We start from the raw sequence: 27,535 nt of genomic DNA, 5'->3' as shown, positions 1-27,535 counted from the left end.
AATGTTCCTGGGATTAGAGGGCTTGTGATAGAAGGAGAAAGAGAGATTGAATAGGCTGGGGCTATTTTCCCCGGTGTGGTGACCTGACAGAGATTTATACAAGCACGAGGGCATAAATAATTTGGATTGTCACAGTCTTTTCCCCAGGGTAGAGAGGTCTAAAACAAGAGACATCGTTTCACGGTGAGAGGGGAACATTTTAAAGAGGGCCTGAGAGGCAGGTCTTTGAGAGTGGTGGCGACCAGAGGAAAAGGTGGAGGTGGGTGCAGTTACAATGTTTTAGAGTCATTTGGACAGGTGCAGGGAGATTTGGACATCCAAATGTTATCGAGGGATGTGGCCCAAATGCTAGCAGATGGGATGACAAAGTGGTCAGCATGGGTGAATTGTCCTACTTCCGTGATGCAGAATCTGACTGGAAGCGAAATGGAGCAAGCCTCCTTTTTAGGTAATAACCACAGCCATGGTGTTAATTTTTAACTAAAAAAAATATTTTGGAGATACAGCACGGCAACAGGCCCTTCCGGCCCTCAAGCCCGTGCCTTTCAAATATGCTCATGTGACCAACTAACCCCCTATGATTTTGGAATGTGGGAGGAAACCAGAGTACCCAGAGAAAACTCACACAGACATGGGGAGAATAGTGGTACTGTTAATCAGGACATTATGTTGATTTTGAATTCCAGGTGTGACTGTGAGACCTGCTCCTAACTCAATGCTATTTGGTTCTCTGTATGCATGTCCTTTTCACATCAGTGGAAAGTCCCTTGGAAAAGACAGATGCCCATCTGGTTCTGTAATGAGCAGTGTCTGATTAGTACTGAGGCTTGAAGAGTCCTCAATCCAAACTAACATGTGATTTTAATATGGGAACACTTGCAAAAAAGAGAGAAAAACCACAAACACTGAAACGATACACAGACTCCGGAAATGGAGAAAGGATGTCAAATGGGAAATGATCAAATAAAATGTTGATCCCTGTCCCCTTCCCCCACCTTATTTGACAAGCCTCTAAGTGCCAGAGTAAAGAGGTGATGAAAGGAACAAGAAACAGAATGTTGCCTCCGACTCCCACCTGAGCCCTGGCCGCCCTTGGACTGGAACTCCCCATGCTGACTCCAACCACATGATTCCTGACATAGACTTCCACTATAGTCCTGATCTCACTGTTGGATCCCACTCACTCATCCCCTTCACTACTCCTGACCCTTCCCCATCCCCCTACACCTATTACTCCTCCCCCTCTCAACCTCCTCATCTCCCTCCTCTCTGTTTTCCATGCCTACCCTCTTCCCCTCCTCTGACCTCCCCATCCTCCTCCTCCTTCTCCCCTCTGACCTCCACAACCTTCTTCCTCCCCCTGTCAACCTTCCACCTCACCCCCCTCCATCTCCATCCATCCTCTGACCTCCCCGATTCCCACTCTGACCCTGCTTGGACTTTACTATCCCCTCTGACCTTCCTCTCACTGAGTCGGAGCGCTGGGTCCACAGCAAAGGCCCCACCTTCGTCCACCTCTAGCCCCCACCTTAATGAGTTCCTCGCATATCACGATGCTGAACATTTCTTCTGTTGCCTCCGCCTCTAGGCTCAGTTCCACATCCACCCTTTCTCCCATTTTAAGCTGCCTCCCTCCTCCTGGCCAGCTGCTCGCTCTGGACCTTTTTACCTCCAACCGCCGTCGAGACATCAACTTCACCACTCCCCTCTCGTATTCTAATCTTACTTCCTCTGAACGTTCTGCCCTCCACTCTCTCCACAACAATCCCAAGCTCACCATCAAATCCAGACAAGGACGCCACAGTTGTGGTCTGGGGCACTGACCTCTACTTTGCTACGGCCAGATGACTGCTCTCAGATACCTCCTCCTATTTACCCCTCCCACAGGACCCCACCATGGCACATCAAGCACTGTCTTCAACACCAACTCCAACCTTATTACCTCTGGTCACCTCCCCTGTGTACGGCCGCCATCCTCACTGTTCCCCATCCCCACCCATAGTTTCTGCCTGCTCTTGTCCCACTGAACTAGCTTCATCTACTATGACTACCTTTACTCCCCGATCCAATCCCTCCACACCTACATCTGCGATATCTCTCATGCCCTCCATCTCCTCAATGATTCCCCAAACTGGACCGCTTCACAATGGATGTCCAATCACCTCATACTTCTATCCTCCGTACGGAAAGTCTTTTTTTAAATATTTTATTTTCAAAAACTCATGCAAATACAAACAAACAAACAATACAAAACATTTTATTGCCACGCAATATAATTTAGAATCCAGTATTTTTTTCCCTCCCCTTCCCCTTGTTCTCTTTGCCCCATTCCCTCAACTTACACAAACACAATAACATAAGAAATACAGCCTAGCATTGACGGATCTATGACCTTCCTCAAAGTTTAAGAACCCCGGGTGTTAAATAAACTGAAAAAGGTAAATGGTAAATAATAAAAATTAAAATTAAAATACACGTCTGTGCCACAACCCCAATTCACTCTCTTCTTTATTGACCTGGTGGGACTATTTGGTTCTTATTACTTGGGGAGCAGGTGGTGGTGGATATGGATCATATCTGTGCACTGTATGCCCAAGATATGGTTGGCATATTTCAATGAACATGTCATACTTCTTCCTCAAGTTATAATTTTGTAGTCTTCTTCTTCTTTGGCTTGGCTTCGCGGACGAAGATTTATGGAGGGGGTAAAAAGTCCACGTCAGCTGCAGGCTCGTTTGTGGCTGACAAGTCCGATGCGGGACAGGCAGACACGATTGCAGCGGTTGCAGGGGAAAATTGGTTGGTTGGGGTTGGGTGTTGGGTTTTTCCTCCTTTGCCTTTTGTCAGTGCACTTCCAGTAACCACCAAGACTAGGCTGAGGGAACGATAGGCTTTAATATACAGAAGAACCTTGCTGGCCTGGATCCAGGAGTAGGAATAATGGGAAGGGAGACATTTATGGCCCAGGACCATGGGGGAGGAGTCATAGGGTATGAGACATCAGTGGGCGGGCCAGCTCCATATATACAGTAGTCAATCATAACTATATACAATGGAGGAAACATATCACCACATATCTTAAAGCACTTTGCTTATTTCAGGACAAGAGACCTGACCAGTCACCCTCTGGTACCACCCTCCTCTGCCTGGCAGAACTTGTCCTCACCTTAAACAACTCTTCCTTCAACCGGTCTCACTTCCTTCATATCAAAGGAGTAGCCATGAGTACTCGCATGGGTCCCAGATATGCCTACCTGTTTGTGGGCTTTGTGGAGCAATTCATGCTGCAAGCCTACACAGGCAAGACCCCTCCACCCTTCCTCTGGTATATTGATGACTACATCGGGGCTGCTGCCTCACGCACCTCTGATGAGCTTGTCAACTTTATCCACTTCGCAGCTACCCTAATCTCAAACTCAGCTGGTCCATCTCTCAACACTATTCCCTTCCTGGATCTCTTTGTCTCCATCTCGAGAGACAAGGTTTCCACCAACATATATTGCAAACTCACTAACTCCCACAACTACTTTGACTGCACTTCCTCACATCCTGTCCCCTGCCAGGATTCTATCTCCTTCTCTCAATTTCTCCGCCTCTCTCGCATCTGCTCCTAAGATGAGGTCTTCCAGTCCAGATCATCCGAAATATCTGCCTTCTTCCACAAACGTGGCTTCCCCTCCACCACCATCAACTCAGTCCTCACTTGCATCTCCTCCACTTCCTACTCATCTGCCCTGACCCCCTCTGCCCCCAAACATAATAAACATAAAACTCCCCCTTCTTCCTCACTTACCACTCCACCAGCCTCCGCATCCCAACACAATATCCTCCAGAATTGGGCCCCACCACCAGATACATTTTTCCTTCTCCTCCTCCCTCTGCCTTCCGTGACCCCTCGTGCACTCAATACTCCACACCAATTGTCCCCCTGGAACCTTTCTGTGTGGCTGCAAGAGGTCCAATATTTGCGCCCATGCCTCCTCCCCCACCTGGGTCCGGCGACCCAAAAAGGTCTTTCAAGTGAAGCAACACCACTTACGTATCCACATCACCGATTTACTGTATCAAGTGCTTCCTTTGTGGCCTTCTCTATATCGGAGAGACTGGGCGTAAATTGGGATATCGCTTCACTGAGCACCTTCGCTCCATCTGCTACAGTAACGGAGACCATTTCAGTTTTCTAACTCGCGTCCATTCATAGCCTTATGCACTATCCCCCCAAGACCACCCGTAAATTGGAGAAACAACATTTCTCTCTGGGCTCTCTCCAGGCAGATGGAATTAGTATCAAATTTTCTGGTTTCCTCTTCTCCCTCTTCCATTTTTCAGTTCTTCTCCCTCCCTTCACCAAGCCATCCCTCCTCCCCTTGATCTCTGCTGTCCCCTCCCCCTCCCTTCTCCACCTAACTCCTCCTGACTTGCGACCACCCCTCTTTCCCCCCCCCCCCGACTCTTTTGTTCGGATGCCTACTGAAATTCTCCCATACCTTGATGAAGGGCTCAAGCCTGAAACGTCGGTTATGTATTTTTACCTTTGTTATATAAAGGTCACTGCTTGACCTCCTGAGCATTTCCAGCTTTGAGTGTGTGTGTTTTTTTTGCAAGAAACACAATGTCTCTTTCCCAAAGAGAGAGGGAGCCGAGAGATAATTTGTTGAAAAATGAGAATAATTAAATAAAATAGACTACAGTTGAGCAAAATGTTTAGAATTAACCAAATTTGTACCTCTCTCATTTGTCTATGCACCACCAGGTTCAGGAACAGGTGCTCCCCATCCACCATCAGACTCCTCAACAACAAACTCAATCAGGGACACATTTAAGGCCTCTTACTGGTGCATTTGATTTTTTAAAATTCTCGACATATTGCACAGTTTGTTTACATTCATTATCTTTTCACGGTTCTTTTATTTGTTTACATGTACATGCTGTGTACAGTTTTTTTGCACTACCAATTAGTGGTAATTCTTCCATGCCCACAGAAAAAAGAATCTCAGGGTTGTAGCTGATGTCATGTACTCTGACAAGAAATCTGAATCTGAGTGTAGATAGGAGAGGCCTATTTTTGGTGGATGAATATGCTTAATTTGGCTGCAAGGAGTCATTGGGATGAAAGTTGTGGGAAGCTTTAAACTTATCCAATGCTTCCGAACCAATTGATATAACATAACTTTAATTTCACACATCCATTTTGTCAAGATTTAGAACCCAGCACAATACAAGAGATTCCATAAGGTGGTGATCAACTTTATGTTATTGGCAACAGTTATTTGGGTGAAATTATCCATAAAGATCCTAAAAGTATTTTCTGAAAAGGCATGATATATCAAAGGTCCCGTTTGTGTGTTGTGTGAAATCAGTATGAAGCAGACGGTCTCTTGAGGCTCATTTGATTGTCTACATTACAGCTAACCTGTAGATAGAATTTAAAATGACTGAACGTCCTCTTATTGCACCAAATTCCAAAGTAATTTTCTTCAGGAAGCAATGGAAGATCCCTCTGTTCCTCTACACAACAGAGTATCCTGCCATATATCATTGCCTTGCCTGGATTTCCCTCCCAAATGCATTGTGTTATGCCTTTCTGTGCTGAATTCCAGTTGTCACTCTCTCTTCACCTGCCCAGAATTCCCTGTGGCTTTTTGTGATGATCAGCAAATTTCTTAATCATGGATCCTACTTGAAGGCCAGATCATTGAAAGGCTGAACAACCAACACAAATGTTTAAAGAACCTGCTGCATGTAGCCTTCCAGTTACTGAGCCTTCCCACTGAGTTAATGTTTCAGGATAATACCTTTGCATTGGAGCTTGTTCATTGACCACGCGAAGACTGAATGCTGGAGATTAAGGTCTTTACCAGAGAGACTGAGACTTCATCTACATTCAAGGTAAAAATGGATGAAGATCCTGAGAGAAAATTGCGCACTGTGGGTGTAAAAAAAAGACATGGAGTCAGGGCTTTGTCTCCTGTCTTCCAGCCCCAACGCCACCTCCTTCTTTCTTCTCCAATCAGAGCTACTCTCAGCCCACTCCCTACTCTCAGCCTTCTTCTCTTTTTCCCTCTTACCAGTTGGCCTGTGCTCCTTCACCTTCCCCCCACTTTTTTTATTTAGGCGCTTGCCTGTGGTTAAACCCGATGAAGAGCCCAGTTGGTTGTGTCCTATAGATGCTGAATTTTGATGTTGCTGCACCACCAAGTGTAAACATTCATATAACCATCTTAAAACATTACTATAACTATCACTATATAAAAAAATAAAAATAATAGTTGATGGAAAGTAAAGCGGTGTCTTTCGTTCATTGATCATTCGGGAATCTGATGGCAGCCGGGTAGAAGCTGTCCTTGTGCCGCTGAGTGCTCGTCTTTAGGCTCCGGTACCTTTTCCCTGATGGCAGCAGAGCGAAGAGGGCATGGCCTGGGCGGTGGGGTTCCTTGAGGACAGAGGCTGCTTTTTTAAGACACCGCCTCATGAAGATGTCCTCGATGGAGTGGAGTCTGGTGCCTGTGATGTCACAGGCCGAGTTAACAAACCTCTGGAGTTCATTCTTGTCCTGAGGGTTCGCGTCACCATACCAGGAAGTGATAAAACCAGCCAGAACGCTCTCCAAGCCTGTTGACATTTACAAGAGTCTTCGGTGACATACCGAATCTCCTTAGACACCTCACAAAGTACAGTCGCTGGCGGGCCTTCTTTGTGATTGCATCAACGAGGAAGCTCCAGGACAGATCTTCAGAGATGTTGCCACTCAGGAATTTGAAGTTTTTGACCCTCTTGACCACTGGGTCATGTTCCCCTGACTTCCTCCTGAATGTGAGTTTAGGAGGGCGGTTTGAAAACCACTGGAGGCCATTAGATGTGTCGACAACTCATTGGGACAGCAAAAGTCTTTTTAAGGAGTAACTTTATCATTTGTGGACTGATGTAAATAATTGTGCAATCAATTTATTATCTGACACAAAGAGCACAACGTTTATTCACATTCAAAAAGGCAACTTGCAGCTCAAATAGCATAACACATTATTTGAATGAAAAGATACTAACTATGAAACATTAGGAATGATATTGTTTCTGATTTTCCTTCCCTGGAAATGTAATTTAAATTGTAAAATAGGAAGGAAATGAAGGCAATTATCTAATTGTGTTACAGCTGATCTGTAATCAAGCAGATTGTCTGAGCTTTGGTTTCATTGGATAGTTTAATATTTGAATTTGATTGGATGGTCAATAAAGCAACAGATTAGGGAGCAATGGTTTAGTTTGTTTGTTGTTAAGCTATAAGTTTGTGGGCTGGGTTGACATGTCCCAGTCTAAAAATGGTTCAATGCATCTTCCACTGAACTTCTTTGGGATCTAGGACAGAAGTGGTTGTTTAAAGGGTTTCTTGCATCCTCCAGCAAATCATTCTTTGATTTGAATTTAAAAATTATTTGACTGGAAATTGGAGAACATCTGCACTTCATTTTGTAAGTTCATTCTTTAACTAATTATAGGATGGCTTTTTGTCTCCTGTTATTTATATGGACTTTGTGGCTGTTGTATTGGGCAACATAGCAACAGGTTGTGTGTGGGGGTTCTCAGGAAAATGAGTAAAACTAAATCTTTCTAACCAAATGGAGACCTTAATTTAGTCCTGTTCAACATCTAACTATGTGTTCTTTCTGTTAGAAGAAATGTACAAATTTCTCATCTGTTTTCCCCTCTTAGACTCTATCTTGGTGTTGTCCCCTTGAAGTTTTCTTTATTCTCATAGTCTTCTCCCCTGGACTTTTCACTCAGAATAATTACTTAAAAGTTCACGGTTCAATTTTTAAGATATGTTAATAGACTTGAGGTTAACTTGGGCTCCAAGGTTAGTGTAGTGGTTAGTGTCTGCTACTTACAGAACAAGAGAACTGGGTTCGCATCAGGTGCTGTCTGTAGGGAGTTTCTATATTCTCCCTGTATCTGCGTGGGTTTCCATCCACTCTTCAAAATGTACAGGGGTTGCAGCTTAAATGGGCAGCATAGACTTGTGGGCCAGATGGGCCTGTTAGATGGTATCCACATTATTAATTTTTTTTTAAACTGTAAAACTTTAAAACTCAGAGTAGGACTCATCAGGCCTTGCTCAAGCATTTTAAGTCAGAGCAGTTCAAGCTAACAATAATTTCTAAGCAAAACACTATTTGTCCAATTCCGATGAAATAATTTTTCCCAGCGTAGGTCATCCACTTAATTACATCACAATTTCAGACAGCGTTCATTTCCTCCTTCCACCAAGTTAAACTGGAGCTTTTGTCCCAATTATTATTATTCATGGGACAGTTAGTTACACGCCACGTTCCCTTAAATTTGGGTCAATGTAGGACAATGTTGACATTGAGAACTTGGATTGGGCAGCTTCTGAACTTGCTGTTGGCTGGTGAAAACTTTCCAAAGTTCATGGCACGTTCTGAAGCTAAGAATGCTAGAATTCAGATTTATTCCCAGTGTGCATGTGACATGACATGCAACCCTGAGATTCCTTTACTGGCGGGCGAGGGAGAGTTACCACTTTTGGGCAGTGCAAAAATACTCCACTCAAGAAGATACATGTACACAAATGCAGAAATGTTAACGAACTGACTATACAAATAGAAAAAGAAATCAGGATTTAGATGCTATCTTATTTACTCATGGGTCCCTCTGCTTCAAGGCTGGCTGCAGAGGGGAGTGACCCTAAAAGGCTGCTCCAGTGCCGCTTTTATTCAGAGCGGTACATCATCTGGAGCCTCTGGAGGTGGGGGTGACTGTTGTTGGCATCATGGAGGGAGAGGGGTGAGTGAGATGGGTCGCAGGTGATGACACCCCTGCGACATCATCAGCCTACCCCCTGGCCAGCCGCTTGCAGCAACCTCGCTTTCGTGAAGGGTGGTGGAACACAGCGCTCTACTGCTGATATCCCTCCCCCAAGAGGGATTGTAATTGGCCCCTTGCAGCCAGCCAAGGCACTCTCATGGAGGCAAGTCTCCCGATGCAAGGGTAGAGAATCTCTGCCTTTAGCGTGGGGTTTTTTTTTGTACTGTATGAAAGAGCCTATTGGTTTTTATTTGGAAGCACTCCATTGATGACCTATCCAGGTGAGAAATGGCAGGGTCTGCAGTAATACTATCAGATGCCACACCAATGTCACTCATTTGAATCCATCACTGTTTGTACATTCTCCCTGTGTCTGTCTGGGTCTTCCCCCGGCTGCTTCGGTTTCCTCCCACCCTCCAAAGCGTATGAGGGTTGTAGGTTAATTTTGGTGGCCTGGGCTCATGGGTTAAAAGGGCCTGTTACTGTGCTGTATATTTTTTTTAAAATCTCTGCATAATGAGGAAATGTTTTAAGAAAAATGGGTTACGATAGATAAAAATTCAGAAATGCAAGCATCAAAAGTTGTAATATTTTCCAGTAAAATTTTACACCCTTCTATGCAGATTTGAGGTCTACTGTTTTCTGCATAGTTTGACAAAGCCAATCCCTTTCATTTAAAGGTCTTCACAGTGATTGATCAAAGAGGAAGTGTTGTCCTAGTTAAGCCAACAGCTCCTGCTATGAACCGGTTGAAGGAATATCCTGGAGGAAGGATGTCAAGTGAACAATGACCAAATAAAATGCTGATCTCTGTCCCCTTCCCCTGTCTAATTTGACAAGCCATCAAATGACATTATAGAGGTGAAGAAACTGCTTGTCTGATCTACCAGAGTGAAAGTGATTGGTGGCCTTGACACCATGATCTTCTTAGACAGTGGAAGATCTGCTGACATTTTGATATCTTTACCATTGCTTCAACATCCAGTCCCTGAGGTGGGATGGTTCATTACAGATCTTTGCTCCCTATTGTCAATCTTACCCCCAGGTTGAATCACTCTTCTTAGTAGATTCAGGATTGAGATGAGGAGGAACTGCTTATCCTAGAGAGTGGCAAATCTGTCAAATTCACTTCCCATCCAAGCAGTGGCGGTTACCTCAGTAAATATATTTTAAGACCAGGTTGGATAGGTTTTTGCAGAGGCATTCCCCTATGTACATATGGGGGGAGGCAGAGAGGTGGAGATAAGCCTATGATCTCATTGAATGGTGGAGCAGCCTTGATGGGAAAGATGGCCGACTCCTCCTATTTCTTATGTTCATCTCCCAGCACAAACTGCAAGAAGACGTTTGGGGTGAACTATTGGGATGAAGACAATGTGAGCAGGGTTTGGGACAGTATCAATGCTCCTGTTGAAGTGATAAGATTTCTTGCATCATTTCTCTGCTCTTATAAACACTGGTCTGCACGCAAGAGGTGACCCTCTTCTCGTGGAGAAAAGCAATCTGTTGATGGGTGTAAGAGCAGTAACCTGCTCACGTGATGCATCCTTTTTCTCCTGAAGGAATATGAAATTGTAAATGGGGTCACCACACTGTCCAGTGGAAGCAGCAATCTGCCATCTCCCTGCTCGGTAATGATAGCTAGCTACTCACGGGATGTATAAGGCGATTCTTTAGAGATTCAAGCTGCAGCAAGACCAGGTTCTTTGGTTGGCCAGGGGCAAGTCTGCACAGAAATTGCAAAAGTTTGTGGGGGGTGGGTTTAGAAGACAGGGTATTGAGAGCTGGTGGGGAGTAGAGGAGGGGGTGTGTGAGAATATGGTGAGAGGTGAGTTTGATTTTATGTACACAGTAACACCCTTGTTATCTGGCATCTATTGGGATAGTTAGATACCAGATAAGTGAATTTTCTGGTTGCTTGAGACTGCATGTTTCATGATTGGCAAACTAATGTGAGGCCTGCCAATTCACGATTTTACCTAACTATTTTCTGTGATTTGGGTTCCTGGCCTTTTTCCACCCCCACCCTTAACAGGACAATCCTCCTGATTCTATTTTGTTTGTTTGGACTTTGATGTCATATTGAATGAACCTTGGTGCTCACTCCCTCTCCTCTGTCGTCTCCCCCTTCCCCCTTGGCAGCCATAACTTGTGTTCCTGCGATCTGACTGCAGGGTTGAATGTGCTTTTAAGGGCTGACACCTTTCTCAGTCTGCAGAGGAGCCAAGTGCTTCCAGCTGCACTGAACTGGGCAAGGTCCTGTGGAGAACTGCGCGTCCCATTTTAGCACATGACTCTGGGTGTGAACCAGCATAGCTCGGTTTCCAACGCATTTTTGGCCAATTTCTGAAGCCGATCTGATTTGGAGCTGATGTGATATTCAGCACATTTAACTCACTAAAATAAAGGGTGAAATTAAATTCCTAGGCAGGTTCTTTCACTTTTTCAATGTAAACAAAATGCATTACTTTTAAGTTACTTTTTAATCCTTTTTAATAAAAAAAATCTTATTCTCAGAATCCAATGTTCCAGGAAGACACTTGCAGATCAGGCAATTTAATAAAGCTTCAGATTAATTGCTGGGGCTGTAAACACGGTGAACTGCCTAAGATGTTTAAAATGATTCCATGGCAACTATTGAGCCTACCAGGAGGTATATATCACCCTGAGACAAAAAGATTGAACAGAAAGACTGTGAAATCTATTGAAGGCATAAATCAGAGAGTTATACTTTCCTGACAAAATAGCAGACAATTTATTAGGGATTGAGGCCTGGCTAAGTGTCCTGGCAGGCAGCTCTTGTTTCTGGTTAAGGATGGCCTGTCTGGTCCATGAGTGGGTTTGAAGTGTGAACGGCACTAGGATTTTGAGGGCAGGCCCAGAATTTATGGCTGCAGCTGTGCAGAAGGAAATGGCAACTGATAGCACCCTCTGAGTATCTATCAGATCAATCACCACAGAATAATTATTCCCCTAAGGCACGGATGACAGTGAAATGGGTTGTTTTTGAATTATGAAAACATTTATGCTCTTGGTCTTTGTCATAACTTTTCTCGCTCCTGATCTCTTGGATAAAATTTAATGTAGCCTTCAATGCATTAGTGGGCACATTTTCATTTGTTTTTGTGTGGGTGTTTGAGGGTTGGGTTCTAATTGGCAGCTCATACAATGTTCAGTGATCAAAAATAGGTGACGCTCATCTTTTGTACAAGGACATTTTCTTAATTGACGCATAAACCATAAATTGGTTTCAAACTATCTTTATTCCATAAAGTACTCACGGGATTCAGAACATTTACAATAAAGAAATGGATGTTAACTTCAGTGCCAACTCTGAGAATCTAATTTCTGCTCTTTTATTCCAAATCACTACAGAAGGAAAAATTGTCATTTGCATAACTGCTTTTTTAAATATAAAAGTGCCTGTTTACCAAACAATGCTTTGTACTCAGAAGAAACTGACACCATTTTGTCAAATGAAGGGCCTTCATCCAGAACTGTTAACTCACTTTCCCTCTGCACAGATGCGGAGTGTTTTCGGCACTTCCTGCTTTTGTTTCAGATTTCCAGCATCTGCAGGATTTGATGTACCCGACCTTTTCCTTGTCCAACCATTCATATTTTCTATGGAAAAATGTTAGATTAATAGAAACATTATTACTCTGTGAGTAATGTATCTCAAACATTGAATAGTCATGTCTTGCTCTGAGCCACACACAATTTATTTTGAATTCATCCCCTTGTGTTGAAAGACGCAAAGTATCAATGAGAATTCTTCCTCCATGTGGCAGGTCTTGCCATGCATGTTGTATGTGGGAAAAGGACATGCTTTTAATGAACACTGATAGACCTTCCTTGCAGAGGTTCCTGACATCCTGGTCGAGGTGGGTACAAGTTCTACTTTTGGAAGATGTTTGGGCAAGAACGGGTTCAAGGGAATGTGGGCCCCAATGAAGGCAAATGATACAAGCTCAAGAAGTCACGTTGGTTGGCATGGTCTGAAGAATCTGTTTCCGTGCTGTATATCAGGCTGTCTTAAGTGATATATTTGGAGGGGTGGGTTATTTGCAGAGAGGTATGAGGAACTGCTGTCCTTAAGGAAGGGATTTGGACAAAGAATCAACATTGGGAAACTTTGACCCTTTCCCTATGAGGGTGTATTATTTCAATAGCCATGTGAGGCAAGATTTAATCCTCTTCCCTTGGCACTATGTAGAAGGTGCATTCAACTGAAATAGCCTCCTCAATCACTTTCTCATACTTTTCCCTAATATAAATCCTATTCTCATTCCATTGCCCCATCTGGGTCTTAGTCTCCCAGTCTCAATCTTCTATTGCTCACCTCATTATATGAACATTACCAACAAGAGCAGGAGGCCAATCTGCCCCTTTAATCTGCTCCAGAATTTGACATGATTATGGCTGATCCAACTCCCATCACCTTGCATTTCGGATATCTGTTCTTCTGTCTTGAATGTAGTCACTGACACCCATCTTTGTAGTTCTTTTTGCTGAAGAATCCTGGGAGAAGAAATCCCTCTTCCTCTCCCCATGCTATGGGCATTCATGTATTTTTGAAGCTGCGCCCGTTGGTTCTAGATAACCAAAGCCGGGAAACATCAAACAACCTTCTGAGTATAGGTCTAACCTCTCAACCTCCCTTCTCAGATCATCAGTTTCATTCAAGGATCAGCTGGTAACCTTCTCTACCCTACTCCAATGCAGACACATCCTTCCTTAAGCTTGGAAATGCAATCTGAGAACTTGAGACTCTCAAATTGCACTGAGGACCGGAGAATGTTGTTCTATCCGGTTATACTGGTGCAATCGGATGACAATAAACTTGACTTGGACTTGATAGAGCTCCTGTAAGAAGGTTGACATGAACGTTATGAAGTTGCTCCAGCTTTCGGTGTGATACATATAGAATTGGGCTGTCTGAGGAAGCTGTACAACCAGCTACAATAACAACATTTAAAAGGCATTTAGGGGATAGGGGAATCTTGGAGGGATATAGCCAAATGTAGGCAAGTAAAATTGCATCAAAACTTCCTGACTTTTATAACCCATAACTCTTGCAATTGGGCCAACATTCCTTTAGCCTTTTAATTAATTAATTGTCACGTGCACGCTAATATTTTGTGCTTCACACCCTAAAACACTCCGATCCCCTTCTACTCCAAATTTTTGTACACTTCTCCCATTTAAGAATTAAATGCAGACAGTGATAATGGAGTGATTTTGCTCTGAGGTACATCATGAACAGTGTTTTCTGGACTGCTCTGGACCAGCAGTTCTCAACCATTTTCCTCCCACTCACGTACCACATTAAGTCATCCCTTAATCACCACAGAGGACCTATGGCACCCTACGATGGGTGGGGAATAAAAGGTTTGAGGCCTTTCGACAACAACTTGCATTTACATAGGAACATCCAAAGATATCTTGTTAGGAATGAAAACCTGATGAACATTAATCTGCCATAAACTGAACACTGCATTTCATACTTTTTAGCTCTGGTTCATTTGACTGACAGCTTTTCGCCTAGTACAATTCTATGGGGATTTGTGACGTACATCACCATTTAGTTTACAACTAAAATCTGGATCTATATTGGATATCTCCTTCTAGGATCAATGGAAATCAAAGTGCTCAATAGTGAAATAGATCCAAAATTTAACTCATGACTTTCCTCCTGGTCGCTGGTGCTTCATGTAGAAGGGGGGAAAGCAGCTACCTCTCTGTAATTTCCATTGTAATTTAGTAAGTGTACTTGCTCAGGTGAGGCTATTGGTCATAGAGCCCTACAGCATCAAAAAAGGATGTCTAGTCCAACCTCTTCACAGCAGCCACATTCCCTACCTGAGCTTGCCCAACTTGCCTACATTTGGCTATGTCCCTCCAAGATTCCCCTCTCCCCTAAATGCCTTTTAAATGTTGTTATTGTAGCTGTCTGTACAGCTTCCTCGGACAGCCCAATTCTATATGCATCACACCGAAAGCTGGAGCAACTTCATAACGTTCATGTCAACCTTCTACAGGATAGCTGGAAGCATCACAGTGCTGTACAGTTGCCGCTGAGAAATGGATCGGAGGTCAATCCGCAGGATCATAAGTGGCAGAGAGGGTCATTGGAGTCTCTCCCCCTTTGTCAGAGTGATCTATCAGGATTCTTGTCTGAAGAGGGCGCGCAAAATCATTGAGGACCCTGACCAACCCGCACACGGCATCTTTCAGCTGCTCCCGTCGGGGAAGAGATCTAGGAGGATCAGAGGCAGCGCCACCAGGCTGAGGCGCAGCTTCTTCCCACAGGCAAAGAGAATGATGAATGACCAAAGGAACTGGTCACACTGACCATTTGAGAATCTCATATTTATAAAACAACATTTATTTCTAGATATGATCACTTGTCCTGGTATTTTGTCTGTATGTGTTTTGCACCGAGGACCAGAGAACACTGTTTCGCCGGGTTGTACTTGTGCAATCGGATGACAATAAACTTGACTTGAACATTGCCTCGAATTTGTGCTGTGAATAAGTCTCCATTGAATGTGAATGTGTCCTAGGTTCTTGAGCACAGTAGGTATAATTTTCACTACTTTGTAATGGGTGTGTTTGACTCAGGTTCACAACAGTGTGGCATAGTGATGCAGCTGGTAGACCTGCAACTACCTTGCCAGCGATGAGCTCAGAGCCTGTACTGTACTAGAATGTTCTATGTTCTATAATATTTAAAAAGTCATTTGGACAGGTGTATGGACAAGGAAGGTTCAGAAGGAAAGGGCCAAATGCAGTTAAATGCCGTCAATGTCATCTGTTCACAATAAAATGAGCAAAAGTTCTGAAGATGAACTGAAGCCAGAGGAGGAAGAAGAATTCAAAGGAGATCTGACTGAAGGATGAAAGGCCAACAAGGGCCGATGGGAGGGGGATGAGAAGCAAAAGAAATCTGCAGTTGGAGAATGAGAGAGAGGAGCTGGGCCTTTATTAATTCAGGGGGATCTGATTTGGTCCACTTGGTGCCTGTGGGCTCAGATGTCTGTGCCAGCAAGAGAAATGGGAATTAAAGGTATAAAATACTCTTTTGATGAATATAAATTTGAAATCTAGACATACAGTATGGTAACAGGCCCTCATGCCCCTAAATATTCCAATTGACCTACAAGCCCCATATGTTTTGAAGGGTGGGAGGAAACCGGAGAAGCTGGAGTATACTCGGACACAGGGAGAACTCCAGCCAGACAGCACTAGATTCGAGCCCCTATTGCTAGCATTGTAATAACATTGCAGTAACCACTGCTCTTGGCTCCAAGTAACCACAGCTAAAGCCGGCGCCAAACCACTACTCTAACCATGCTGGCCCATATTTTTAAACCCCCAGAAGACCTGAAAAAAGTGTACAGGGTATGTCATTATATGCATAAATTAGTCCCCTAATACCTGTACACAGAGTGCCCAACTTATGGACTCCCCTATGTACAAATGAGCTCCTCTAATATGATGTGAGGGAAGAGTGTCATACACCACATCACATCTGTTCAGGCAACTTCTGCCTGCGTATACATCCGTGGTCCCATAAAGGTTATAATAGAGTTCAAAAATCCTGATTGGAGAATGGGACGTAGCAGACGAACATGGAACAAGCTGCCAGTGTAAGTGACGGAATCTGGATCAAAAGGCACTTAGACAGCAGCATGGGATGGGGAGGCTTTGAGGTACAAGGGCAGAATGCAGGCACTGGTCGGCATGTTCAAGCAGAACTACTGAACAATATGGTGATGGCAGGTGAAACACGATCAGAGCAATGGTCATGGGAATTGCCGTAATAAAGAAAATCTGCAATTAAATGAAGACGATGTGTGAACAAGGCTAAACAAAAATAGAGACAGCTTTGTGAAGTGATAAATGCAGAAAAGATAATCAACGACCAATTACAAGGAGATTAAAGTCCTGGGGCACGAATTATGTGCCCTGAGTTCAGAAGGAAAGAGATGGACTATCCGAGGCCAAGGACCAGATTCACAACCCAGAGCAAGCAACTGTGGTAAGTACAGATTAAATATTAGCCTATGTATAATACGGAATTCACACAGCATCCAATTTGCTTAACTTTCTAGTTCACAGAATGCATTATGGATGTTAAATGACACGTGACTGTATATACAATACTGTATATTTTGGCATATAAGTGAAACCCTCAAAAGCACTAAAAAATCAGGGTCGTCTTGTATGCCAGATACAAAAACGAGTCTTTAAATTCAACTTCAAAAAAAAACTGCTCAGTGTAGATTCAGCATGTAAGACAACCCTCGAAACACTTAAAAACAAATTTCAAGCTAACAGTATATGAGAAATAAATTTTTATGGGGGGGGGGGGAGAAAAAGAGCACATTTAAAATCCTTCAAAATCACTATAATCGTCTGAGGCGGACCTCGGCAAGCACATCCAGAGTCTCACAGCTTATGCAATCATACAGGTCCCAGTCTGAATCTGGTGGGTTGGCTTCCGTTTCGTCGTCAGTGTCCCACAATAAATCATCCTCCATACCATCCGTTGCACTTTTTGAAAGATTATAATTAGTCTCTACTTTCACTTGATCCCATGTTTTGATAAAAAAAAATCACAAGTGTTTGACAATGCAAACTTGTGTTTCTGCTACTGACATATAATAAACTGGTGAAAAATGATAACATTATGGTCAAGATCTTATGATAGTTTCTGAGCATTTTTTTTTTGTCGTAATACCAAATATTTCCTGTTCGTGAAACGGTTGCATGATTAAAATCTTTATTGTTTTCTGGGTTTGTCTTTGCCCACTTCAATGCATATGCTCTGATTTTTTTTTAAATTTCTTGTGACGACATATCAATCTTCCCTCTGTTCACGCACCCATTCTGCAATGTGATTTTTTTTTTCCCATTTCTGGCCAATGGAGGAGTCCTCATCGAACATTGTTTCTTTGGTATTTTTCTTTTTTTTTTAATTTTTCATACTATAAACCATACTGACCAAAATACATACAGACATTTTTTCTTTTGAATATATACAGTGTCATTTTCTCCCCTTTTCCCCCCTCCCTTCCCTCCCTCCCTCACCCCGCTTCCCATTTATTTAAAGTATTAAACCTGTTAAACAATGTCTCCTCCCAACTTCTCATTTATCTCAAATGTCCTTGCAGCGGCAAAATAGTTGGTAGATTTCTTGGCCACTTGTATAACAAAACTCACTTCACATTTTCATTGTTTTGCTGGAGGATCCATGGTAACAGTTGTCATCTGGCCATGCCCAACGCAATTTTTTGGAGGGGTCGTCTTATACACCCGATAACCATGAAAATGGGGACCTGTCTTATCTGACTTGCACACTGAAAGGTATGGTACATTTCTTCCTATAAATATCAAACAGGCCCTTCAGCCAACATGTCTGTGCTGAAAATGATGTCCAAATCAAACTAAAATTCCATAGCTTGCACCTGATTGATATCTCTCCAGTCCATTCATACTCATGTGTCTATCTAGAAGCTTCTTAAATGCTGCTAATTGTATCTGCTTCCACCATTACTCCTGGCAGCCCACACCAGCCACCTCCACTCTCAGTGTAAAACATTTGCCCCACACATTTCCCTTAAGTGTACGTCCGCTCGCTTTTACCCTGGAGAAAAGATTCTCCCTGTCCTCCCTTTCAATGCTTCTCATGATCTATCAGATCAGACCTGCAGCTCCAGAGAAAACATCCTAAGATTGTGCATTCTCTCCCCATAGCTCACAATCTCTAAACCAGTTTCCAAAAACTTCACATCCATCTTGTAATGGGGTGACCATTACTCCAACTGTGGCCAAAGCAAAGTTTTGTCACTGCCACGTTTTGTACTCCAGATGCTGGCCAATATAGCCAAGCAGACTATTTACCTCTTTGGACATTTTTACACAGAAACTTTGGAATTATTCTGGAAAAAAAAATGAGCATACTTATCTCCGGTGTCTTCTGATGTGGTCATTTACATGGTAACTTTTAGGGGACTTTTACAGAGCCTTCCTGTGCTGTGGAGTTTGTCAGAGTGGGAATGTCATATTAATTAGGCCTGTTTCTTATGAAATGGTCAATTTGCACTACAGCCGCTCTGTTTATTTTTTTTTAAGTGTAGAAAAATTACAGGATGGAATTTGCATTAAAAATTCCATCCCGACATTTTTCATGGCCACCGGAGCAGAAATTTTCCGCTGTGATACTACCTAATCTTACATGGCCATTTTAGAGGAGCTATGGACCTGGCAGAACTAGTTTGATCTCCCTTTTACTAATAATATTAAAATCATTTTTATTAATTATTCTTATCAGTCTTGTGTGCTTTTTGATACCATTCATTGCAAAACCGTGGAGAAATGATTACCATATTGAGTGGCTTTTGTCTATTTTCCCACGTGGGTAAACTGGCTATTAGGTGTCTATAGAAACAAAACCCATTCATTACCCAGCAACCTCCTGTAGTATAAGGCTGGAGACTGAGGCTTTTCTGAAGGGATATCCGGAGTGGTAGATGGTACCCCTAAAATGGTCCTAGCCAACTATAGAGCAACACACAAAATGCTAGAGTAACTTTTTAAATTTTAAATTAAAATTTATTATTTTTTTTAATTGGGCAAACATCACAGTTACAGGCCATTTTGGCCCACAAGTCCGTGCTGCCCTATTTACACCCTATAAACCTATTCCCACGATTTGTTTTGAATGGTTGGAGGAAACTGGAGCCACTGGGGAAAACCCACACGGATACAAGGAGAACTTGCAAACTCCTTACAGCACGAGATTTGAACTTGGGTCCTGATCGCTGGCACTGTAAAGGCATTGTGCTAACCCCCAAGACAGCCGTCCTTCCCCTACGCCAACTGAACCATGTCAGGTATTCCCAAACCAACTCTGATATAATCCACCCGAAATGCAAACAAAATGATGATGGAGGGATCCAATGGGTCAAGTATGGGTGGATATGATCAGTTGACGTTTTGGGTTAAGACTATTTATCAATTTCAGTAGCTGCAGTTTTTTGTGCTTCTTCTGTGGGAATTCAGAAATTCTGTGAAGTCGGATGAGTTGGAAATACTCACCTCTGCTACAAATATGCAGGGCTTGGTGTGAGAGGTCATTCTAGTTGTGTAACTGTCCCTAATTTCCGACAAGGAAAGGCAAGTTGTGGACAGTATCGAGCATGAATGGAGTGCCAGTGAGAGTTAATGAAGTTGTTCATTGAAAAGGAGTCGGCCACTGTTGTAACACTAAAGGAATGCAGTGGTCTGCAGCAAGATTCCACCAATAATTGTGTGATAATGACCAGTTAATTTATTTTAATGCATCCAAGCAAAGGCAATACAAACGGTAACTCACCCCTGTGAGTGCAGAATGAATAGCCTTAATCTGTTTATGATGAGTGAACACAACCTGGATCATTACTGTGCTCTCCAGTATGAATTCCCAACCAAAAATGTGAAGATTTTATTCCCAGTATGCTCTCTAAACTTTGCAAAACATCCACATCAATAGCAAAGGGAATTAAACTAAATGGTTCAACAGAGAGGAAAAAACCCCAGTGAATTTAATATCCCTTAAATCTTTGGCTGGAAGGAAAAGCGTAAAAAATACAAGGTTTAACTTTGCACTAATCACCCATTGGTCAGGAAGTGCCATAGATCATGGCTGAGCCACTTTCCTAGTGTATGCAAGCCTCCCCACGTTAGACTCCTGGGCTCTTGAACAAATTACTTACAAGCACTCTACTTCTAAAGTGACACTCTCCGCAAACCTTGTACTGTTGGGGGAAACTATGGCACAGTGCACACAAGAAACTTCCCACGAGGAAGACCCTGGGCTTGCATTCTGTGAGGAATCTCATTTTCATTCAGATCAAACAAATGAAATAAATAACTCTGCCTTGGAGTTTTATTCTATTATATACTGTGGTGATACACCACTAGCCGACTGCAGGGGACGACCACTGTACCTGCAGGAAGAGCACTGGAGGATAGACAACACCTGGCCGGCTGTCAATCAGTCCACCTGAATGGACCAAACCCCACCCAGTCGGCTGCCAATCAACAGCCCGGGATAGAAGCCACATTCATCCCCTCTTGTGGTCAGTCCCTCAGGAGTAGGGCACAACTGGCCACACCAGAGTCTTTAAGCTGAATACAGCCTGTTGTTCGGCTTTGGAATCTTGTGTCCGCTTACTGCCACTACAGTGGATCACATATATAAAATACTATATATTGATATAAAAATATTTGTAAAAAGTAATTAACCATTTCAGTCCCAATGAAAGCATCCATTATTTTCTTCCCCACTTTTAATCTGGAGTGTTATGTCTTTTAGTGTTTTTAAAACTATGTAGATACTGCTTATTCACAATGAGCCTATTACAGATTAATAGGTGTGTCAGGTGCAAGCATCTGACATGCCTGTGACCAAGTTCATTTTTTTACTTTAGACCCACTGGAGTCTGCAGATGAAGGTCCTCGGTCCAAAACAGGCAGACACATAACCAGACATAAGACACATACAGACAATCAATACATATGAAGGACAATTATTTATACATACAAACAAATAAATGTTTTGCAACTGTAAGAGTCTCTGATGGTGTGAGCAGTTCATTCTCACTGCATATGGGAAGAAGCTGTCTTTAGTTTGATTCTTAATTCTTAGTGCTAGTTCCAATATTCCAGAATCTCTTGATGGGAGTAGCTGAAAGATTGTGTGCAGGGTGGAAGGGGTCTTCAACAATTTTGTGCGCCCTTTTCAGACAATGATCCTGGTACATCGCTTCAATGATGGGGAGGGAGACTCCACTGATGGTCTCTGCCACTCTTGTGGTCCTCTCTGATACTCCAAACCACACTGTGTTTCAGTTGGCCAGTAAGCTCTTGATATGATAAGATGGTGGCTGGTACTTTGCCCGTCTTCTCAGGGCATCCAGTCGCTGTTGCGCCTTCCTGACATGTGACCACAGGTGGGACCGGAGGTTACTACTTGGCTAGGCAGGTGGGTTGTGTGGACATAGCCTCCTTCATGTATTCCCATTGAGGAGACAAGAGTTGCCTTCTATATGGCAGATGGTCCTGCTCCATTTTGAGCAGTCAGGTCAAGGATGCAGAACTGCCAGTGTGAATGCTACTTTTCTTTCCCCCAGGGCACACAATTTCCTCAAGCTATTTTATTTTTCACCTGGAAATCTCTAGCTTTGATAGAGCTTGCAGCAAATTGGGCTGTTTTTGAGTCTGTGGTAAGGCGTGCGGACAGCGTGGCTCTGACTGGTTGAGTATAGTCAGAGCCTCTGTATTGGGAATACATTTCTGGGAGTGGTGGCTGACATTAGTTTTCCTATGCTGTGAGTATATTTGGATGATTGTGTTGGCAATATATTACCAGTGCTTTGACAAAATATAGCAGGAAATACAATATTTAGATCCATACCAGAGGACAGGAAGCACTTGGAGATGAAAAACTTGGTGCTAGATTGGACCCATGGTCTTCTAACGCTCTTTTCCTCAGTTCAGTAAATTGATCTCATGCATTGGTGCAGGAATGAACTTCTTCATCACTGACATCTGGCTTCAGAAAGAGGTAGTCGCCATGATCGAAGAATAATCCACGTTTTTCCACTGCCTTATCAATGATTGTGTATATGGTGAGTACAGGTTGGGAGAGGACCTTTATCATCTCACTGCTTAAAGCCCCATCATCGCCTAAGCTTCAGCAAGGCAGTCAACAATGACCCACTGGTGTGACCCTGACTGACTCTAGAAAGACAATGATGAAGACTTTTGATCGTTCTCTATTCCAACAAAATGATTGCAGAAGGTGCAGTAGAAATACTTAGCCTTTAACACCCCAGTGTGTACTTGAATGAACTCCTCCGTGGATTATGACTGCAACCTGTAGGCTGTGGTGTTGCGGACATGGGATGATAATGAATATCTGAGGGCAGCCAATTCCGTGATTGATTTTGCATTACAGTTGACAGAAGTCAAAAGCCTGTGTCAAAAAAAAGTCATGTACAGTGTGTACCTACCTCTGCTCATTACATTCCTCTCGGCTTTGTCACATGAAGAGGATCATGTCTGCTGTCTCCCTTTATATGATTGATGAAAACTGCTGAGGGGAGTTTGCAAAGTGCAAAAGTAGCGAAAGATTTTTTTAAAAATCTGCATGCTTGTGATGGCTGATTAATGCAAATGCTAAGATCTTAAGACTGCAAGAATGGATGATAGGTAGAAAGAGTTCACACATCTAACTGGTAACCAAGAAGTGCATGAATTTTCAACACTGCCAAGACCACCAATGGTCAAACCTACAAGAACGCTCTCCATAGAACCATAGCATATTACAGCACAGAAAACCAGCCCCTTAGCCCTTCTGATCTGTGATTAAACTATATTCTGCTGAGTCCCACTGACAAGCATCCATTCCATACCCCTCCTATCCCATGTTGACATTTTTTTTCAAAACTGAGCCCACCTTCACTTCAGCTGGCAGCTCATTCCACTCTCCCACCACTCTCTGTGTGAAGAAGTTCCCCTAACCTTTTACCCTTGACCCATGTCCTCTGGCTTGTATCTCACCTAACCTCACTTCCATTTAGTTTATCCATACCTACCATAATTTTGTATACTTCTATCCTATCTTCCCCTCATTCTTCTGTGCTCTGCTGTGAACCAAGAATAGAGTGGACCTTATCAAAGGCAGAGGAGCTGATGCGTTAAAGGCACTTTGTAGGTTTTATCAGTAGTGATTCTGCTTTGGTTGCATGTGTCCTTGATTCCATCCCGTGGATTCTACAAGCCCCACCCCTGTCCAGCAAAGGTCTTTCAAACCTTCAGACCTGACAAAATCTTAACTAAAATAATAAGAAGTAAACGATGCAAATTCATGACCCTTTTGCCTTCCTCTCAGAAGGGCCAAGAATATCAGGTAAACCTGACAGCAATCCTGACTAGCTCCAAGAAAGGTGAGCAGTCTAACTGTAGTCATGACAGGGGATTTCCTTCTATCTGCCACAGAGAAAGACACCGCAAGGGACGTCCCCATAGGTTTGAGTAGTGGATAATGGTGTGCTTTCAACCACAGGTTAGTGACATAAAAACACACCAAAATGCTGGAGGAATTCAGCTGGTCTTGCAGCGTCCATAGGAGATAAACAATTGAAGAGGGTTTGGGCCTGACCCCTCAAAAAATAGCAATTTGCTCATTCCTCGATGAAAGGCTCAGGCCTGAAATGTTGGCCAAATATCTTTATTGGGGCTGCAAGACCGGCTGAGTTCCTCGAGCATTTTGGTGTGTTTTTACTGCAATCACAGCGTCTGCAGACTTTCGTGTTTCACAAGTTAGCAAAGAACCACTTTGCTAATGGATGGATCAGTGCTAATGTGAACAATTTCGTCCTCTGGCAGCCACCCTGGCTGGAAGAAAAGTGATCCAGCTGGAATAAGGCAGTGAACTAGAGGTTAAACAATGGAGACTGACAGGATTAGAGGGAGCAATTAATGAAGTGTGGCAGGCTGTCTGTCGTTCTCACAACACGAATGAGAGGAGGCAGACGTGTCAATGAGGGGAGGACATGATAAAATGCAAACGTTTTCACCTCCGTCATTCTGATGAAAGAAACTGCAGAAATAGATAAAGAACCACAGCCCCGGGTCCCCTCAGAAATGTGCTGGGACAAAGTCAACAAAATAATTTTTGTTTTCATTGCAAAATCTGTCAAAAGTTCAAAGGTCAAAATAGTATTTTTGAGAGAGACACTTTAGGAGTTCGGAGTTCAAGCAACAGACCAGGTAACCAAGAAAGGAAGGTTATTAAGTAGGGCTGGAGTGACAAATTGATTTAGACTGAATCATGTATCACAAACTAATCACCTGCTATAATTTCCACTGGGTTCTAGAGCTTGGCTGTGTTACTGTACTTCACCTGCATAGCCACTATTCACTGGAGTGTCTGCTGAAGAATTTCCAAATTCTGATTCTTAAGCAAGGCTATTAATAATGTCAACACTATTAAGAGTGTAAAAACAATGCTGAAGGGGATCAGCAGGTCAAACCATGTACTTTGTGGAGCAAAGATAAAGACACATGACCAACATTTTGGGCTTGAGCCCTGCAAGGTCTGAGCTATGCCCTCACTCTATCACTTTTCAGATTTTTTTCTCTTCTACCCTCCAACCTGCATCCACCTTTGACCTCTTACCTATGTTTCCCCCACCCCACCCCCACCACTCCTTCCTCTCTCCGCTCTTCTCCCTCTTCCCCCAGCTTTTTATTCTGGCATCTACGTGACCTGCTGAGTTTCTCTAGCCCATTTGTACCTTGCTTCCCTTGAATAAATATCTGAAATTTGTAAAAGCAGATAAAATAAGGATGAGTCTGCAGACTGTTGGATTTAGTCAGTGCAGTCAAGAAGTACACTAAGGGAAAAGGGTATCATTTTTTTCCCCAAGAGGTCCAGACTAATGATGGAATTGACAAGAAGCCAAGCAGCACATGTAGTTCCCAGCCTAGGACTATGCTGAGTTGGCCAATTTAAAGCAGAAGTCAGAGGACGATCATGTTTTGTTATCATTGGTTGTAATTCCTTCTTGAAAATAGCAGCACGTTTAGTCTCTGGACTTGTGTTTCACATGAAGAGTTGTCAACCTGTAATATTAACTTTCTCTGTGCTGCCTGACCCTTGGGGTATTGCCATCTTTTTTTATTTCCACCTTCTGCATTGGTCTATAATTTATCGTAACATGTTTTTTTTTGCTAGTTCAGGTCCAGTCTGATGCAGGTTGGCTATGGTCAGATGGGGTTGGGATTGGTTGAGGTCATGGCTGATGCAGGTTGGCTATGGTCAGATGGGGTTGGGATTGGTTGAGGTCATGGCTGATGCAGGTTGGCTATGGTCAGATGGGGTTGGGATTGGTTGAGGTCATGGCTGATGCAGGTTGGCTCTGGTCAGGTGGGGTTGGGATTGCCCGAGGTCTGGTCTAGGTTGGCTCTGGTCAGGTGGGGTTGGGATTGCCCGAGGTCCTGGCTGATGTAGGTTGGCTCTGGTCAGGTGGGTTTGGGATTGCCCGAGGTCTGGTCTAGATTGGCTCTGGTCAGGTGGGGTTAGGATTGGCTGAGGTCTGGTCGAGGTTGGCTCTGGTCAGGTGGGGTTGGGATTGCCCGAGGTCTGGTCTAGGTTGGCTCTGGTCAGGTTGGCTGTGGCCAGGTAAAATTGGGTTCGAATTGGGTTTATATCTCTAATGAGTTCAAACAAGTTTCCCCTAGTTTATATAAGGGAAAACTATAACTGTTAAATATGTTTGACATTTAATAACTTGTTAACACTTTTGATGTAGAGCCATTTACATTAAAAATTTTTTAGACCTACAGCAAGGTAACAGGCACATTAGTCCTTGCCGCCCAATTGACCTACAACCCCCCTCACCCCAGTACGTTTTAAAGGGTGGGAGGAATCCAAAGCATATGGAGGAAACCCACCCAGATATTGGGAGAACGCACAAACTCCCTTCAGAGTGCATCTGGTTCAAACCCGGGGCAACGTTATGCTAACGGTGCTGCCCCTAAATTAGGGAAGAAAATTTCACCTCTGATTTTTACAACCACATTCCTGAAGAACTGTACAGCTTCAGGAACAGAAAGGAAAACTGTGGGTAAGGAAAGGGTGATGTTACTGTTGTAACAGGAGATGGTCTCCTCCAGTCATACATACTTTGACTATGGTGTTTGGGTTTTATTACAACTCTGAGTAAAAATAATACACTAAAGCCACTAGACTCCTGACTGAGTGACTGTCACTGTGCCACACTCTGATCCAGTGTGATTTTAATTGCTAAAACATAGGGACATGTTCCAACATTGTAATTCAGAATCGATGAAGTGAAGTCTGGTGCCTGTGATGTCGAAGGCCGAGTTGACAACCCTCTGGAGTTTATTCTTAACCTGAGAGTTGGCACCTCGGTACCAGGCAGTGATGCAGCCAGACAGAAACAACTAGGGCAGAGGTAAGGAAAGGCTTTTTTCTGGATAGATGTGAAATTACAGGTGAAATGTTTATCTCTTTTGGATTTACTGTAACTCATGAACTTCTCTGGTTGCAACAAGGTGGAAAAGAGACAACATGGTGTCCTTTACCCATTGTTCTTCCCTCAAACAAATTGTCCTTTCCCTTTACAAATTTATCCTGCCAAATTTTGTTCTGTACAATTATGCCGATAAATAGGAGGATGGATGCTCACTTGTTGGTGGAATTATTCTTTCAGAGCTAACTGGCTAACTTCTCCCATAAGACCAACTTCTGAAAAATTACAGCATCAGTGTTTATCTACCTACTTTTTCACCTTTTCTGGATTCTACATCCCTGAGTTTGATGGACTGTGTTCCAGTAACTAAACATAAACTGACTGATCAAGTTCCTGCAAATTGAGCGTATTGACTTTGTCCTGCACAAGGATAAATGTTCTTCCAATGGGGTTGAAAATCTGAACTCTTCTCGGGGGTAACTCGTACACCACCATTTGAGAGGCGTGACCACTCTGTTTTTAACCGGAAGAAGTACTTAAATCTCTGTTGCTGGTAATGCTATCATAGTCTTGTTCTTCAGAGTGGCAGCAAGACTGGTCTCGGGCTAAAAAATAATGGAACCTCATCTTCCCTATGTCCTTGGGCACCCAGTGAAGTCTAT

The 27,535-nt window shown here is 43.2% G+C and overlaps 2 long non-coding RNA genes across 4 annotated transcripts in view; one reads left to right on the top strand and one right to left on the bottom strand.

Annotated features, from left to right (window-relative positions):
* LOC138752502 (uncharacterized) overlaps positions 1–27,535 on the top strand; it is a 148,794-nt gene that overhangs the window by 70,701 nt on the left and 50,558 nt on the right. Inside the window, exon 4 of one of the 3 annotated variants that reach the window (XR_011350702.1) lies at positions 9,501–9,651. The exons of the other annotated variants lie outside the window; for them this stretch is intronic. This is a non-coding gene — a long non-coding RNA (uncharacterized lncRNA). Of the gene's footprint in view, positions 1–9,500; positions 9,652–27,535 lie in introns of those variants that run through there. 3 annotated transcript variants of the gene reach the window in all.
* The window catches only part of LOC138752501 (uncharacterized), a 57,761-nt gene continuing 42,363 nt past the window's right edge, over positions 12,138–27,535 (bottom strand). Inside the window, exon 3 of the long non-coding RNA XR_011350699.1 lies at positions 12,138–12,444. This is a non-coding gene — a long non-coding RNA (uncharacterized lncRNA). The remainder of the gene's footprint in view (positions 12,445–27,535) is intronic.

The sequence above is a fragment of the Narcine bancroftii genome, chromosome 2, assembly GCF_036971445.1.
Source record: "Narcine bancroftii isolate sNarBan1 chromosome 2, sNarBan1.hap1, whole genome shotgun sequence".
Taxonomy (NCBI): domain Eukaryota; kingdom Metazoa; phylum Chordata; class Chondrichthyes; order Torpediniformes; family Narcinidae; genus Narcine; species Narcine bancroftii.
The sequence above is the reverse complement of the archived record's forward strand: the minus strand, read 5'-3'. Positions and strand labels throughout refer to the sequence as shown.